The 18367-nt window shown below is 45.3% G+C and overlaps 1 protein-coding gene across 2 annotated transcripts in view; it reads right to left on the bottom strand.

Annotated features, from left to right (window-relative positions):
• LOC135388132 (plasma membrane calcium-transporting ATPase 2-like) overlaps positions 1 to 18367 on the bottom strand; it is a 134621-nt gene that overhangs the window by 91528 nt on the left and 24726 nt on the right. The window lies entirely within an intron of this gene.

Raw genomic sequence — 18367 nt, 5'->3', positions numbered from 1 at the left:
ATCGACTTACAGAAACTTGACGCAAAGGTACAGTTAATGATATTTATCTTTCGTTTATGGTGGACAAATTTGAGAAGCTTCTCGGAGAACTGTAAAAAGTATCGACTTACAGCAACTTGGCGCAACAGTACATTTAATGATACTTGTTTATCTTTCGTTTATGATGGACAAATATGTAAGGACTCGAGAGGTTTCTCGAAAAACTATGAAATTTTAGCGACAAAATATACGCTATTCCTCAACAAAAGGTGGCGTTGTGTAGGGGAGAGGAGGAATACACAGCTGTCACTGACGAGCATAGAAAAGAAAAAGACACAGAGATTAACGTAATGGGAGATTAACGCAGTGACTCGACTTTCGAACATGAAACGGGTTTACGCTGCTTCGGAGGAGGTATTTTGGAGCATTCCCGATCACACTAGGTGACACGTGGGAGTTCCACTGTGGCCTATGCACCTTCCACACTGTAAATAAAAAGTATTCCCAAGCAGCACAATGTACTGAAAGTCGAGTGCAATAGGGGTGGACGGTATGCGTCTTATCAATGTTCTGTTGATTCACGAGTCTGTTCAAGGCCGTTCACCTACCCGTCCACCCCTATTGCACTCGACTTTCAGTACATTGTGCTGCTTGGGTTGGAGCAAGAATTTATCTCATTAAATTCTCTCTCGCATCCATTTTTTTTCTGTCCCCCAAATTCTCCCGTCTTTGCTACAGAGCACGCGACGCACATACAGAGACAATGTTTCGAGGCTTGTCACGACCTAGATAAAATCTATCAACCCGTTATTTACGAGTCGATGCGAAAAGAAAAAAAGAAGAAGAAGAAACGAAAATGCGTGTACGTCGTCAGTTAATCGACACTTGATCTAATAAAAGACACTGTCACGTTTAGAACTGCCTGTGCTCACGCATCTGCCCTGTACAAACAGAGAGACAGCGAGGAATCAACACACACCGCACCGCAATCTGTTTCCTCTTCTTCTTTTTCTTGCCTCACGCAACTGGCATTAAGCTACAAAGAGAAGAAGAAGTGTGTGTGGTTCGGGGGGAGGGGGGGGGGGCGAGGGGAGATAGAGGAGGTGAAGTTGCGCGCGCGCGCGCGCCGCCGGCACGTGCGTTTTCTTTGCAGCCGATGGCGTTGGCGAAATACCGCCACTGGTGGAGGGAAGTAATTGGAAATCGATACCGTCGCCGCTACCAAAGTGGCGCTGCAGTCGGCAACTCGCCCAATCGGGAGGGAGTCTCGCTTCGCGATCCCGAGTGACGTTAGTTTTTCTTTCCTTTTTGTAACGTCCTTTCTTGCTTTTACTTTTGTTTCTCTTCTTTTTTTTTCGGCGTGCGAACTTTGTTTGTATGCTGATTACGCTGTGGAGGGAATATTTCTTGTGCGAAGTTTCTTCACTTACGGAAGCAGGTTGAAGCGTTGAAAATTTCACGCGCGATGCCTTGTGCGTCCTTGATACGAGGCCTACCTGTTCCGAAGTTCTCTCAAAGGGCGACGCGGATTGCACATGTTGTTCAAGGAATGTTTGATTGATTGAACAACTGATTGATTAAAATATTGTTTGTAATATTATAGCAATAATAATAATTTATACTCTGTGTCCGTCACTTGTTAATAAACCTCTACCCGAGAAATGTCATCATGACCCCAAACGTTGGGAAACAGACCGAAACCGAAACAAACCAGAAGATGAGGGCTGGGTTCAACAAATGGGCTCCTTGTTCACTGCCTCCTATTGAAAGAAAAGTAGGACCGAAGGTCGCGTCCCTTCCAGGGATCATCGTAATTCCCTCAAGACCGTGGCTTTCGGGCGCGACCTTGTTCGCCTCTAGCTGCTAGCGTACGTAGTTCAACTCTACCAAATTGGTGGCGCTGTCGAACGCTATGACATCATTTATTTACAAGCAGGGAGAGGTCTATTCAATGGCAACTAAGGGGAGGATTTTAACGAAATTCGCAATCGTGCTACCTTGCCTGCTTGCACGAACGTTGAGGAGATTCCTCACTGGTGCCCTCAGTAGTTTCGGTAGTGCTTGGGGAACGCGCTACTGGTCCTCAACGCCGTTCGTGCACAGACAATGCAACTGAAGACGCCACCGAGGAATCTTCTTCTCAACCTTTTTGCAAGCGAGACAAGCTGATCCTCAACTCGTCAAAGACTATCACACTAGGTGACCAATCAACTAATGTGGTTGACACGCAGCTGGAGAGCTTTTCTGAATTTTTTTAAAAAATCTGTATCGAGCAACGTTTTAGTTCCTCATGCTACGAAGACTTCTTTACGACTACCGTCCCTACACAGAACACAGACTGTATAAAATCATGGCGGGCAACGAGTACTACAGAGCACTGTGACACAGCCTCGTTTAGGACTTTTCGGACGGCAAACACAATAAGGATGTCGTGGAACCGTGGGTAAAACTCCACAAGCAGACCATCTGGCCCTGTGGACACCACCTACGCCGTGGCCACTGCTGCTTCCCGGGGTTCTGAAAGAGTCGCGTCAGAACTGCAAGTCACTGGAGTAATCTCGAGGAGTCACCACAGGTTTCCTCGTAGACGTTCGACTTTTGAGAACACAAACGTTTGTAGTAGCAGGTACAAGTACCATCTAGGTCACCTATCCTCAAACACCCATCAACGCTGCTTCCCTGACAAGTCGGTCCAGCATGTGAGGTACCATCCACTTCGTATCGACAAGCTTTTTACGCATCGGTACTAGCAGACCTCCCCGGTTGTGGCTGGTGGCTGCCCTCACAGGTTGCCAAGCAAGAGGTTCAAGAACTCAGCTCCTGGGACGCGAAATGCTCTTCTTCAGATGACAAGCATGTTCTCTAAAGGGTTCTGAAGAGCTGCCTGCAAGAGGCCGTATTTCTCGTCGCCACAAGGCTTCTAGCTTTCTTTGACACTGTCCGAACAGTTCTCTCTTTGTTGTTACTCTTGTTTCTTGTGTCTCTCCCTCACGTAGTGCGTTCACACGTATACGCAATACTTCCGCGCATGCTCTGTGACCCTGACGGCGCCAGAGAGGGTTCCCTACATATTCAATAGGTGGCGCCGGCTGTGTTTTGGTGCGCGCCGAGCGTGTTTCGCTGGACAGCCGCTACGATACGACACGAGTGTGAAAAAGTTCCATTAACATAAGCCCGTTCAGCATCATTGTCATCAATGCGGAAATCAGGACACCGGCATGACGTCTCAGGTGGACTTCGGATACTTAACCTGGAATATGGCAGTTGACGAAAAATCAGCTAGTGCAGACGGCGGGATTCGAACCCAGACCTTTCATTGCTTTGCCGTTTGTTGGGCTTAACTGCTGTGCTGTCTTTGTGGAAGACGAGACAGCGGAGAGGGATGACGATGTGTTTATTGCGTTGAAAGGAACTAGAATGAACGCGATACCTGTCACGTGAGTGTAACAGAGAGTGACTCATCATCTTCTTTGGTGATATCTTCAACAGTCTTGCCTTCGCCATTCAGCAGCATCGAGCTGAAACCTGGATACCTGCTGTATGTCTGGAACTATATCTTCACTATAGAATTAAGCCTTGCTTTTGTCGCTTCTCGTAGAAACTATCGCTGCCTGTGCTAATAATGTCAGGCCTCCAAATAAGACATACGTCCCCGAAGAACAAAATATCGCGTCAGCACGCCGCGTTCCAGAACACGTTTCGAGAATCGCATCTGTACTTCGGGAACTCCTGCAGATCAACGCCGCCCAGAAATCTTAAAGACGTCCGTGATGCTTAGGAGGGGGCATTAGGCTTCCGCGTCACAACGTAGTGCGCTCGCATGCTTCAAACTGTTGCTTGCACACTGGTCATGTTGCGAAAGCATCCGTCGGATATGACATACCTAGAACACATTTGCATGCTTCTAAAGCAATCGTGTGAAATATTCGCGCAAAAAAAAACTAAAAAAAAGAACACGTTGATCGTCTTCCCCGTCCGTCTTGCCGTATGCCCAACTACCAATGCGCAGACTATACATTTCCCGCTGGCGGAGATACACCTCTGTGCCTGCGAGATTGAACGGTGTCGGCGCGCTGCGGAGAAACGATGAACTACCGAAGTGTGGACGCGTCGTCTGCTTTTAAACGTTTATTACGTGTTCAGTGCAGTAGGTGGAGCATTGGAGAACCGAACAGTATCGTACCATCGCGGCACACGTGATCTTCGGGTGAATATACACGAGAATTACGGAAAACGGAAACCATCAACTCCGAACATCGGCAGGCGTGTTATGCACACTAGAATGGTAACCGTGTCGCCCCCTATAGGTCGATCTCGCAGCATCGTATAAGGAATGGTATACGCCGCGAAGACAGCCAATGTCGCATGTCGTACACAAAGGGAAGCAAACCACGCGAAAAGGAACCCGTCAGCCGGATGGTATTAAATTCTCTTGCAGGCGTGTAAGAAGCTTAACAGCAATTTGTTCTACAGAGCTTTTCGGACGTTGCGACCCGCTTCCCTAAAATCCTACGTCCCTTGTAAGACATGTATGGCAAAACGGCTAATAAAGTAACAAACGTCTAGTAAGTTTGAGTGGCCGAAGTCATAGGTTAAATGGGCTCGTGGGTTCCTCGTAGACAGCGACTTTTCGATTTCTGTATGGGTAGTCTTTGTGGATCAAAAGTCTGTATAAGACGACAAAGAGACCAGCGTAATCCTTGGTGCAGTCGGTCCAAACGGCAACGAAGTACGGAATGCAGCTGGAAGCGTTTGTTTGGTGCACCGGCACCAGAACAGATTGCGTTGCAAGGCCAGTAAGTATGACCTACCGAAGGCCATAATGCAAGAGCGCGAAACTTGGCATATGGATGCTCTAGCCCAATCACATGTGCGCGCAGCCTATATACAGTAAGAGCACCGCAACAGGAACCCTGTTTTTTACGCGTACCGTCCATTTGCCTTGCAATTTCTCGCAGCGAACAGAAGTATACTAGGACAACTTAACGAATGACTTGTACTGCAGTACATTCAGTACGTCGTACGTTGCTTCGAGTTGCCGTACTAATAAGTATACGTACTCTATCTTCCTCGCCGTACGGGTATGTATTGTGAGGCAGGAACATCACCATCATCATCGTCGTTGCCATCGTTAGAGGTGGGCCCGTATAAGAATGACATCCGTGTCCGCACGGCAACCGCACGTCAGATCCGCGACTGCATCCGCAAGTTGTTCCGTATCCGCGAGAATCTGGAGTACATATTCTAACGAAAATGTAGCGCGGATATTCGTGCGGATCCGCAGGTATATACACGCACTCGCGCACTTCACTAGCCATCGCCACCTTCGTCTCCTTGATGCAGTGATACCTGAGGTACTAACTACTAAGTAGTCATTTCTCAGTACTCGTACTTTACTTACACCCCTGCCACACGGGCCGTTTTCAATGATCATTAAATTCAATGGTAATTGAATACGCGCGTGGCGTCACCAAGCGAGTAACGTGTCAAGTTCGCAGAAAGCATTAGATCCAATGCTCCCTGAAAGGTTGACACGTTACACCCTAGATGGCTCCACGCGCGTGTTCAATGACGATTGGTTTCAATGATCATTGAAGAGCGCACGTGTGGCAGGGGTATTAAAGTACGTTTCAATTTGTGTACGTTGTACTGTGCTTTAAGTGCTTTTCTTGGGTGCTTTTCTTTCAAGTACCCAATCGGCAATACAAACGCAAAACTTGGTCGCAAAATCATTTCTCTCAGTTCATGTTAATGAGTAGGCTGTAAACTATCCATGTTTTCTAACTAACACTCGGCAAACGTCCTTGCCAAAAGCTTTTTAAGGATAGCAGTCGAAACATAATTACCTCGCCTTTTATCACTACCAAGTCTTAAAACGTCCAGTGATACAATCTAAATTTGTAATGTACTTGATGAGTTTTTTGAAGTACATTGCCAATGACTTTGCGCTCTACCTTAAGCACATATGTAGTGTGGTATACTTTGAACTGTACTTAAAGTACAACAGGTGCTAGGTACTTGGCATTTACAGTTTTGAGGTACTTCGCCCACCACTGCCTTGATGCCAGCCTGAGTTCACGAGCTCGTGGTTCTGCTACGTTGCTCAAACTTGGCTGACTCAAAGTCAGTCTCTTATCCACGACCATAGTCGCAATATATTCATAAACCGTTCACAGTTTCGGTAATAAATTGACCCTCTGTATGCAATAAGGGGCTAAGTCGACTTGTCCCCTTTTTAGTATTTTTGTTGCTTTGACGTCTACGTAACAGTACGTACCTGCCAAAAAAAAAAAAAAGGTTAGGACCGTATTGCAATTTACTGACCCGCTACAGGAGGGCAAGAAAGGGGAAATGCATGTGTGTCAATGGGATGGACGGTCAGAGAAGGCCCCTTTTCTACACACGCATACAAATGGCGTAGCTTAAATTTTGCTACGAAGGCGGAAATGAACTTGGGCTTCCACTCGAAAAACACATTCTTCCTACCTCACGTGACCGTGTCAGCAGCGTTACTGAGCATTGTAATCGAAAAAAAAAAAAAAGAACGCATGCACTATGCTAATAAGTCGTATTGTGCTGGTCATGTTGTAGGACACCATTTTCAAGAGTGTGCTCGTTTAGCACCACAATCAGCCCGATACACACGTGTCACTTCATCACCATTGGTCAGCCACCAAGGTCTCACTCGTGAGAATTGTTTCTTTTCTTTTTTTTTTATTTTCTTTTTTTCAGCACCAAAACGCTGTGCATGCGGTGTGATACTGGAAAAGGGGATAAATTATGTTCCTGGATTTTGTTCAGTTTCTGTTGAATCACACCCCCCTCAAAACGACACTAACAGGACATGCATGTACAGCAGCATCAGCAGACACATACATATATGTCACATATTTTGAATTTGCGTTATTCGAGGAAACTCAGCTGCAATTACTATACCAAATATCATCATTTCAAGTTTTTTTTTCGGTTTGGGATTTCTCGACTTATCCCCTTATGGCATCCACGGTTTCAATTAAAGCCATCAACGAGAGAAACTAGTCTCCACCACACGACACTTTCCACGCCGATGGCGAGATTGGAATAAACCCTTTGTCGACCGCTCTTTCCCTGCGATAACGACCATGGTGATGAGGGGCGATCTGGAGCAATTAAGCGGGCACCCAAAAGCATCCCTGTCCTCGCAAAACTGGAGGTCAAACGCAATTCGGCGTCCGACCGAGACTGCGGTATTTGGCGCTGCTTCGCGCGCCGCCACTGCCTCTCGCAGCGCCATCTCTCGCACACCACGCAAAACACGATGAGGGGAAGGGGAAAAAAAGGACACTCCTTTTTTTTTTTTAAGGCTTAGGGAGGAACAATATACGCGCGAAGGTGGTTTTTTGTTGTCCACGAAAACGGTCATTTCTGTTGCCGTCTGACAATCAGGCGATATTTATTTGATGCAGACGACGAGTCTATTAATAGTGCATCCGCAATACGAAACTGGACGGCGTGCCTGCATTGGCAAAGATTGATCTGAGTTGCTCGGATAATGTTCTTCCGGAACTGTACCTTTACCAGAACCCGTAGGGACCGGACGAGTCGAAATTGAGAAATAAAACGTGGGTGATGTACTTATGCGGACATGCTCGTTAACATGCTCGAAATGCGTTGTTCTGGTTTCCCCAAAAGTAGTTATAACAGAAAATAAGCGAAGGTCATAAGAGATAATTTTTGAGTAGTAACTGCAGTAAACCAGAAGAAAATAAGGTTGAACGTAAGATCTATAAGAGGCTTCCTTTTTTTTTTCTTTTTTGTAATGGCAAGCGAATGACCGCCATATTGCCTAAACTAGAAAAAATAATTATATATCTCGAAATATGGTACACTGGTGAGTATAAAAGTACACCTACAATCAATTGAGTTACTTAACGCTGTGTAGGCGGATTCATAATTTTATCAGTATTTCGCTCTAAGAATACCTCATATTTCCCCAGCTATCTGTTATGCAATCAGCAACGCCTTACACACAACAACCTTTCTTCTTTAGCTTTAGTTTTTAAATTTTTACTCCCGTTCTTTACGAGTTCCCAAGTTCAAAAAGTAAATAAACGAATAAAATCAAATAACGAGTTAAAACACACACACACACACACAAGTGTGATCACAAAGGCGACCCGAATAACCTCGAACCCTCTCCACTCCGAACCCTTCCCACTGACGGCTACTGAGGTTCGAAGCCATATACTACCTCCCTCAGCACCACACAATAACCAACACTCCTCACAATACCGCATTCGGGTCTGTCGCCAATCCAATATAAACACACGCACACCGCAAAATTCTTATAGGATAGGTGTGGCCGTGTATCTCGAAATTACATACAATGCTCACGAGGGGGAGAACGAAAATATGGAACGGAACGTATCTATAGACGCTCCCGTAATTTGGCCGCGGCAACTCTGAGGAGGCGTTCTCCAAACGCTATCACTATCTGCGCAACGCAGCTAAGTGCAGTTAAACGGAACAAAAGGAACGCGCTGTTGTGTATGGCGAGCGCCGTTATTGTTGCGCCTTCAGCAACCTGTGCTTTGGAGGGAGTGTGCCTGGGCAGACGGCCATTGGAAAGAAAAGGAGAGGGGGGAAACATAGCCGATGTCGCTGCTATGCAATCGACCGACCGACCTACTTCCTGCCGCTCTCAGTTCTTTTCGCCAGAGAGAGAGAGAGAAAGGAAAAGAAAAGAGGGGAGGAGCCACGTATACAAGTAAGTTATCTCTCGCGTATCAGACCAAGTCGGATAACACCTACCTCCATCGTTGGATTCTTCTCTAGTGTCACCGCCGCGAAGCGACTATGGCTATAAGCGGTGTACGCTCTAAAAACGGAGGGAGTGGTAGAGGTGGTGGTGGTGGTGACGACAGAAGACCAGTTGACAGTTGTCCTCACTGGAGTGGATAATAGGGAGTTTTAAGTACGCAAGGAGTTAGCGCATGCGCGGAACATGACTTTGCGTACAGCGCGTGCGCAGTGTGAACACGCCACTTCCGGCGTACGCTACGACTAAAACTGTCTATTGTCACGACTGTAGCAGGGATGAAATGAGGAGGAATTAAAGTGCATGAGCCTCACCATACATATCGCGCTCATGCTTAACCGTCGCGCGGAATGATGCCCATATTGCTCCTCACTTGAAGAGAGCGGATCGTACGACTTTCTGTAACAATTGGCACGAAGGCAAAGTGTCACAAAAAGCTTGGTGACGAAATGCTGCACAACACAAGGGCCAGGGTTAGAATAAAAACCCCGGTCCTTGCGTTATGCTGCCTTTCGTCACCAAGCGTACGTACCAACTACCCCGACTTATTCCGACCGTGTCACAAAAAGGCGTAAGCCGCCTCCCATGTTCAAAAATCAGGATACAGAACGAGATCATTGGGAATGGTGGTTTCCTATAGGAGCGTGCTATGAGATGACGTTGAATTACAGACGCAGACAGATGTAGAGAGAGAGAGAACAGCGAGACGGAGACGGGGGGGGGGGGGATTTCCTGAAATCGTCTATTGCCTGGTAGCGCGATTCGAAACCGGGGGATCAATTAGATGACGTCACTGTGGACTTCCCCGTTTGAAGTCACTGTTAGTCGGAACTCGGAAGTGCTGCTGAGACCCAGCTGTTGGACAGATACACGGACTAGATTTCGAATTTCACGCGATTGTGTCTAGATTTCTCGGTTAAAACCGCAAACGAGTCTGTATCTACATGGTTTTCCCTCCCATTTTTTCTTCCTCTATCACATCAAATCACATCATATCACATCCCTCTACGTTTAATGAATATCGCGAAACGGGTTAATTCCGGGATCGATATTAATAGTGAGTTCTAGTGCATCGTGCGCTATCGCCGTTGCGTACGTAAGGAATAGCGTTGGTGATTCTGCGCACCCGCAAAACATTAAGAGAACCTCGCGCACTGCGCAGGGACCACAACGCAATCCCTTACGTACGCAAAGGCCATAGCGTACGATGCGCTAAAACTCTCTATTAATTCGCGATATTGCGATGGAGGGACGTTTCAAGAATGCTTCGCATGACCTTACTTTCCCGGTATATGCGTTCTTTCATGTTGCACATCTGAGCTCTACACAAGAAGAAAACAAAGAGTGAATGAAAAGAATTCTAGTTCGTCAACTACATACGCCGTTGGAGATAAGGAGACGCAATAGCGCACCATGAGAAATACTGCAGCGCCACCACGCGGTGTAGTGTCATGTGGCCAGTCCTAACAGACAATACGGAAGCAGAGTGACTATGATGGATTACAGTATCCCGCGGAGTAGCGAGCGTGACCTCCCTGTGTCCAGCCATCCTACCTGCGGCGCAGTAATATTTTGAGAGTTGACGGACTTGTTCTTCTTAAGTTGAACACGACTATAGATTGCAATCACTATACATTTTAGTTCCCCAACCCTAAAATTTACTCCCTGGCGATGTATCTACTCCCTGAAAAGGACTAGAATCGTTCCTTCTTTCACCGCAGAGCGTAGACGTTTGGCACTCAGAGATCCAGTGGAGGAATGAAGCGACAATCTCGCGTTTTCTTTGTTTTGTTTCTTTATGTGGTTACGCGAGAAGTTGGTCTCGTAATATGGCTTGCTACTCCGAAGCTCGCTACATCCTTATGCATTCTGTTAACTGCGTCCTCCTACCGCATTACGACCGGGATTTCTGATCCAGCAACACTGTGCATATTTGCAGGACCAAGATTTTCCTTTAGAACCTCTCAAGTAACAACATCCAGAACGCCTTCGTCCACGCCAGTTGGGAGCTGTAGCCGCACAGCGTCGCCGTTAAGAAGCTATCCAATGCGGCTAGCAGAGATCTGTTCACAGGGTGCTGTTCGGAACAGATACATAGGTTGTGCCGGGCTCGCGAAAGCAGACATCTCCGATTGCCAACGTGCAGGAACTGAACATTGAATGTATCGGCGGCTGAAGTGACGAATGCGCATGGAACAGATCGACGTTTAGCGGATAAATGACAATGTTGCCAGGTGGGTTTAAAAAGCTGCAATAAATTGCGTACATTGAGTTAGTTCGACTTCGCGAATCGTATTTGTTAGATTCCAATGCTGGTGCTTCTCTCTGACTCCGCTACCAACATTTCGCGAACAAGAAAATAAATTGCGTCTTTTAGAGTATCTATAGCGTTCGATTCATTCGTTCTTATTGACGTCTCCCTTCACCACAATGGAAGAAAATGGCACTTCGCCAATGCAGTAATGGGTCAGAATGTTTCGATTGATACGAGTTATTGATTTACTACTCCACCCATCATCTTTCTTCGGTCATTTCCTGTTTTCCCACTGAGCTTCCGCCTTGGTAATGGAACGAAACCGGAAAACACCGATTTGACCGAATTGTAACCGAAATCTGAAGAATTGAGAAGAAAGAAGGAAAAAAAAAAAAAAAAAAAGGAGCGGAACTCGGCAAACCGTCAAGAACCACGAGCACGGGGTCTTCCTGCAAAGCTGGCTTTACCTCATCCAGAGTACGTGTGTGGGGAAGCCCACTTAACGGACGCGTTGCTCCAGAAATGTTCAAGGCCAGATTTTGAGATAAGCATCGCGCGCTGGCCGCGAACGTGCCAGTTAAAATATACTCGGGACTCCTTGTTCGTGACTCTCTTATTTGTAGTAAAACCTGGAGCACGCTCTTCGCAGTTTATTTTGTTGATGGATCGAGAAAGAAGCGGAGGAGCCCATCTTCGTTCCATATGTTAACCGACGAAGTCGGGCGGTGTTTACCTTTACCATTCCAGTATTTATGTCTTCTCGAAATCGTCTAGCTGTAACCGGTTGTCTCGTTCATATTTGTTTATGTGTTTGATTAAATACCATGTAGATATGTTTTAGGCGCGAGTTTTCGTTTCCACAGTTCCACTTTGACAGTGCCAATATATTTTTCGTTTGACACATTATTATTATGTTTTTAAATTCTAAGCTTACATGGTCGGACTATATTGATTTTTTCACCTCCAAGGCTTTGAAAACGTTAAGCTCTACTTAAAAAGAAAGTTAAAGTCTTCTACTGTTGAGACTAAAGTACTAAAGTACGTGTAAGACGTTGATACGTCCTCTTTTGGAATATCCAGAACAAATTTGGGACCCCTTCCGACAAACGCATATAATGAAACTGGAGGCTGTACAAAGTAAGACCATTCGTTTCATCTTGTCCAAATATGAGCACCTCTTTTCTCCTACTTCCGTTCTTCCTGACCTTGACTCGTCAACTCTCCAGGGCAGCCGTCGGGCACTTCGTTTGAGAGAACATTCCACGCGGTGGTCTCTGGTAACCGGAATATTCCCTCTGCATCACTTGTCACTTTCTCCGCCACTTCCTCGCTAAAGTACATCTCACGGGCTAAATATTGTACCTTTACCTTCTAGAGTTTATTGTTTTAAGTACACTTTTTCCCCACGCTTTATGACAGAATGGAATACCATTGATGGCTATGTGCGTGAGTTGCCACCTACTCAATTTCTAGGCAGTATATGTAAATAAATAAATAAATTAGTGCTGGTTGCTGACGCCAATACCAAATGGCTGTGGCTGCCTCCTATATACAGATGTCCCATCAAGCGTCCTACTTTTTTTTTAAGAATAAACGCAGTCTACCTGAATGAAACGAACTGAATGTTCTTTCGGCCGTATTCTTCTTCAATTGTGCCTAGTTAATTAATTGAATAGGTTTGTTAGATTGCCTAGCGCAGTCTCTCGTATTCCTTTTTTATTTCTATTATTATTTTGCAGGCTTTCTTGTACGACCGAAAGAAAAGGAGCCACACAGAGCCTACCCTTCCTTGGAAACACATCGGTCCTTAAAACTAATATTTTAATAGTTGACTAATTAATCGTACGTAATTAATGTTGTGTCATTGTCAGGTGTGATTGTCTATGGCATTATGAAGTCTGAACTGCGAGTCTTAGGTTAGGTTGGGTTAGGTTAGGTTAGGTTAAATTCAAGACTAAACTAGAAGTAATGAGCCAAAGGAAGTATTTTTGCGTGGGGTACGTGTGAAGTAAAGGTTGTTGGCATGCTTCCGAAGATCGTAATACTGCGTTGCACTTAAGTTGCACTTAAGTGCAACAGCTAAGAATTGTTGCTTTAAAATATATATACTCGTATATTGAGTATATATGAGTAAGGAGGCAAAAACGATCAGGGAGGCGAACTCGCCTTGTAATGGCTCACTGGTGTGTATAGTATAGCATATATAGTGTACCTCGTATCCATATTTTATAGCGGATGTATGGATCTGCACATACAGATTAAAATACACCACTGCATGTGGCAAGTTTTCGCACAATAATATTTAAAAAAAAGATCACTGGACCGAACTTTGCTGTAGCTAAAAATGGTTAACAGTGTGCTGTTTTTGAAAAAAAAAACGCATCGCGATAACGTAATACATTTTTGTAAACAGAAGATATTCCAAGTACCGGGGTTTGTCATTTTATTTGAACGATGGGGGGCACGACGGAACCTTGAGTCATGGTTTATCAAAACAACAACAGGCTGTATGAATAAACACCCAGGGCCACTTCCGGAGAGATATAGCCCTCTGTTTAAAAAGGTTTGACGGAGATCGACAGTCTTCTGTTCTAATGATGAAGACTGCATGGGCTTCGAAACGTTACAACGTCTACTTTCTAAGTTGCTGTTTTTTTATTGTGTTGTGTTACCGGTGCGGAAAGTTCAAATAAAATTTCTGTAAACATAAATATAAAGTTGTTAATCTCCAGACGGAGCATGATGAGAATCAGAGCATGTTTCAATTCAATTCGTTCTAAAGCCTCGCAAGCCCAAATCTTTTCAGTTCCACCGCGGTTAATACAAAAAACTTTCGAAATGACAGACCTTTTCCTGACACTCAAGAATTCTTCGCTCACTAAACTCCTCGTCTAACCGAAGAAATATTTATATGCTTGAAATTCGTCGCAAGACGGGACATGTTGTCTTCACAAGGTACACGAGGCCGCCCGGTTCAAGAGTAGGCATTAGTATTTGGATAGCCTACCATCTTCCCGAAAGATTCTCACACAGCGACCACGGAAGCTCCCTTAGTGTGTGTGACGTCATCGTGACGTTGTATTTGTTGATATGAACACAGGAAACGTGAGAAACACAGAGAAGCACTTACGCGGCACAAGGCATATATCACTTCTGAGAACTATGGAGCGTCTCGGCTCGTGACTCTGCTCAGGTTTCGGAGTATACATACACGCTCCAAAAGTGGGGTTTCAGTGCGAAGTGAATGAAAACGGAGTAGCGATTTTCGCTGAAAATTTTTGAACATCCAGCGTGTTGAGATGGCGTGGCGGGGAACTGCATCTTATCCTTCTGATCTTGAGCACAGGAAAGTTTTTCTGGCGCATTATTGGCATGGCGGCCAGGACTAGACATTATCGTTCTACGTTCTGAAAGCAAACACTTAAACAATATCTGAGGAAATGCCATTGCGAAAGACATAATCTTTGGGAAATCGCAAATATGACTGATGTTCCGAAACGATATTATAGATCCCGTGTCAACATTTCTTTCACAAAATCGTTTTGACAGGGTTTTTCTTTCGTTCTTTTTTTTTTTTTTTAATAAAAGTGGTAAAACTTCAGTGTGAACTTTTGGATAAAACGATAGACGAGACAGAGGGACCACCACAAAACACAGCGCTGTGCTCCGTCGTGTCTGTGTGTCGCTGTCGTGTTGTGTCTCGTACTTCGTTTTCTCTAAAAGTTTGCACTGGAGTTTTACAGCTTATATTATGGAGTTGCGACAAGATGCGCATCTCGTCACTCTTTTTACTTATATGTCGTTCCTGGGTTCGGCTGGATTTCAGTGCAGAGTCGGGCAAGCTTGCTTACCAAGCTTCACGGGGTCGACCTCCTCCTTTCCTAAAAAAGGGGGAGGAGGTCCTGTTCACACGACGTGACTTGAGCCACTTCTTTTTCAGCGTTCATGGTGACAACTTCATCGTAGCGTAGCAGACGACGGCGTACAACCGGAAGCGGCGTAGCGGACATGACGTCGCCACGGGGGCCGACGCAAGGGAAAAGGAAGAACTCTACGATGTACGAGACCGCCGTGCCTCAGAAGGCTCCACTAATCGAAGCCTCTCGAACAGGCCAACAATAATAATAGTAAAAAAAAATATACATATGCTGCTTTTCACTTTCTTTCGAACGAATCGGGAACGCTTTCAGTATACGCTTCGCAATCTTGGAAATACGAGAATGCAGTCGAGCGTCGGGAAAGAGGGGGGAGGGGGGGAGGAAACCAACGCGAGTGACGCGGAATTCTTTTCTAATGCTGGTGCACGGAACGACGACGAGAACTGCCAAACAGCCCCACTTCCCCACACCCCCGATATTTTCTCTTTTTTCGTTTTTTTTTTTTTTTTTACTCTTTCTCGACAACGTTTTTATTCTCGTTCTTTTCGACGCCAGAGAATGGTGGAGCTGGACGACTGCCAACACTCCGCATTGTTTCGTTCGAAAAATAGAGGACAGGAAAAAATAAGTATTTCTGCTGAAAAAAAAAAAATCTCAACCGAGTGAAAAGCACGTCCTTCCAGAAACTCCAACAACGACTCTGCTCTGGAGACGGCAGCGGGGAAAAAAAGGGATAGAAAAGAGACAGAGAGAGAGAGAAAGCGACACGAGCAGTGTCTTTGTTCCCTCGTGTATCTGTATCTTCCATTTGCCGAAGGGGGAGATGAGGAACAACTTAAAGGTCAACTCTTCCAAAGGTTTTTGTCGAGGCAGATTGGTTTCAAAATTGCACGGCCCTGTTCTTCGTATTGAACCAAATCTTACACGGCGAGACCGGCTTTTGTAATATACATATATATCGCTTTGTGAGATTACATGCTGTGGGTGAGCCCGGGTCGAGTAGGCCCTTACTAGACTCGAGGAAAGGAGGTCCAGCTAGGTTCTGAAATAGTAGAGACGAAGAACTATCTGTAGCCTTATTATAGCACCATTGGTATTACGGCTGCGCATCGGCGTTATCGTTTTTGTAGTACCCTCCCTAGTAGTCACCGTTGATGGTACAGCCGACAGTGAACTCGGTAACTCGACAAGTTCCTGTCGCCACTCTACCAGGGAGGCCAATAGTATTTGTAAATAAATAAATAAATAATCGACCGCTTATACCGTTAAATCTGTCTGTAAAAGGAGCATTGTGTTTTGGGGTCAAATCACACGGAAAGTAAAACCCGAAAAACCCCGAAAACAAGCTTGCCAAAGTAGAAATTTAACCACAAGTACAGACACTGGAGAACGCAGAGCACTGCATCTTTCTTTTTTGAATTTTCCACTCAAAAATTTGTTTATTCTCTTTTTTTTTTTTTTTTTACTTTCTGACGACAGCGCTGCCACAAAGGGGAAAGAAATCACCGTCTGAAAGGTACCCCATTTTCCACTTGACATCACCCGATTTTAAAGCTACCGAAATGAAACCTGATTTTCGTTTTCCGATTTAAAAATCAAAACAAAACCCGAAAAAAACATGGCACGACAGACTATCTGCAAATAGCCACGTCTCCACTAAGTCCGTACCAGACAGACAGGTATAAACAACACGACACAATAATATCTCTACAAACTCCAAACATACGACGCCTACACCTTCCCCGACCTACCACCGAAAATGTCAGAGATCCTCGCTGTACCTGAACCCCATTCCAAGGCCAGAATTAGAGCGCGCAAAGAACGAGGCGAACAAAAAAAGAAAGAAAAAGCAATTCCGCATTAAAAGGGATGAGCCACCGCTTTCTGCATCACTGGCTGACCTTCGACATTTTATGTCAAGTCACGGTACACACACACACACACAGACGGGCGCGACCCCCCTATATACGATGAGAGTACGATCAACTTCAGTGTTGTATGAGGCGAGGGTTCGATGATTCCAAAAGAGCTCCCTTCTTTTTAATCACGTGAGTGCTCGAAGCAGGGTTCGCTTCTTCGGAACGCATATGGTGTTTGCGCGCTGAAGGTATATAGAAGGGTGCAAGTGCACGTGGGTGACAAAGACAGTAGAATGAGCTCCCACGCGTGATTTTATGTGGACTGGCGAAGATTCATCGTCATCATCATCATCAAAATAAGGTTGTTGTTGTTGTCAACGTTGCAAACGGGGACACCGCAGACGAAGCAGTAAATGATGCCAGCACCCACTGCCAACAAAAACCTTTCATGACATCAAAACCTATAGTTTTATCATAGACCCATTTTTACTTGTGGTGCCACCGATCCCCGTATTATATTTAATCCAATCCAACTCCTTTCTTTCTCTTCTACTGTCTTTTGTTTGTAGTGAGTGATTGTCTCCGTCTGCGGTGTCTCCATTTGAAACTTCGACACTTTATGGATTTTGTTTCCCATTCCAACCATTGCCATTCCATTTCCAACCATCTTTCCTTTCTTTTTTTCTTAATAAACATATCCCCCCCCATTTCCAACCATGGATGTTTGTTCCTGCATGTTTTACTTTCTTTTTCTTTCTTTTTTGACCGAGAACATCCCACACCATAGACGCAGCATATTCGTACTGTTATCCGAGAAAAATACTTCTAAGGAAAGGGTGAAAAGAGGCCGTTGCTTCCCTGTACAAAGCGTCATCTATCTAGCAAACGCATACACCAACGTACAGCTTGACAGTCACATCATACAGGTGGAATTTGCCTCCGTCCTCCGGACAATGAAACGACGTTTCCTCATGTGCAACCCCCTTTTTCTAACCCCACGAGATATTGAAGAAATTTTCGCGAAATAGTTAACAAACAATAGGTATTGTACACTGAGTCCTAAACATTACGAAGTACCAGCTGAACAACGTTAAAACGGTGTCATTATGTGCTGCGTTGCGTCTTAATGTGGTCGTCTACCCGTCGTTTAGTATGTACGGCCGGAGTTACAAAGTGCAGGCTCCGCAGCTTGCTTTCCAACCTACCGCTTTCGGGACCTGTCAACGTGTGCACGAGCTTGTTGAAGTAAGATCTAATAAAACAACACGTTGCTGAAGCGTCGTCTGTTCGTTGCTTCTCACCGTGTTTTGCTTTGGTAGTAAACATAACGCCCGACGTGAACAAACAATGCCCTACACCGGGGGTGAAGCAAGTCGACAAAAGCCATGGGGAAAGTTAGAACTTCTGGCGAAAGTAGTGTGTGTTCTATTTTACATTTCGCGCCGTTTAGATGCACTTTCACCCATCCTTTCACTCCGTTTCCTCCCCTGCACTGTCGCCTCACTCGGCCTCTACTATCGGCGTTATCCTTTCGACTCCCTCACTCTACACTTTTCCCTGTACAATACTATCAACTGTTCACGGCGTTGTGCTATCGTCT

This window comes from Ornithodoros turicata, chromosome 3, assembly GCF_037126465.1.
Source record: "Ornithodoros turicata isolate Travis chromosome 3, ASM3712646v1, whole genome shotgun sequence".
Classification (NCBI taxonomy): domain Eukaryota; kingdom Metazoa; phylum Arthropoda; class Arachnida; order Ixodida; family Argasidae; genus Ornithodoros; species Ornithodoros turicata.
This window is presented reverse-complemented; position numbering and strand designations above follow the sequence as displayed.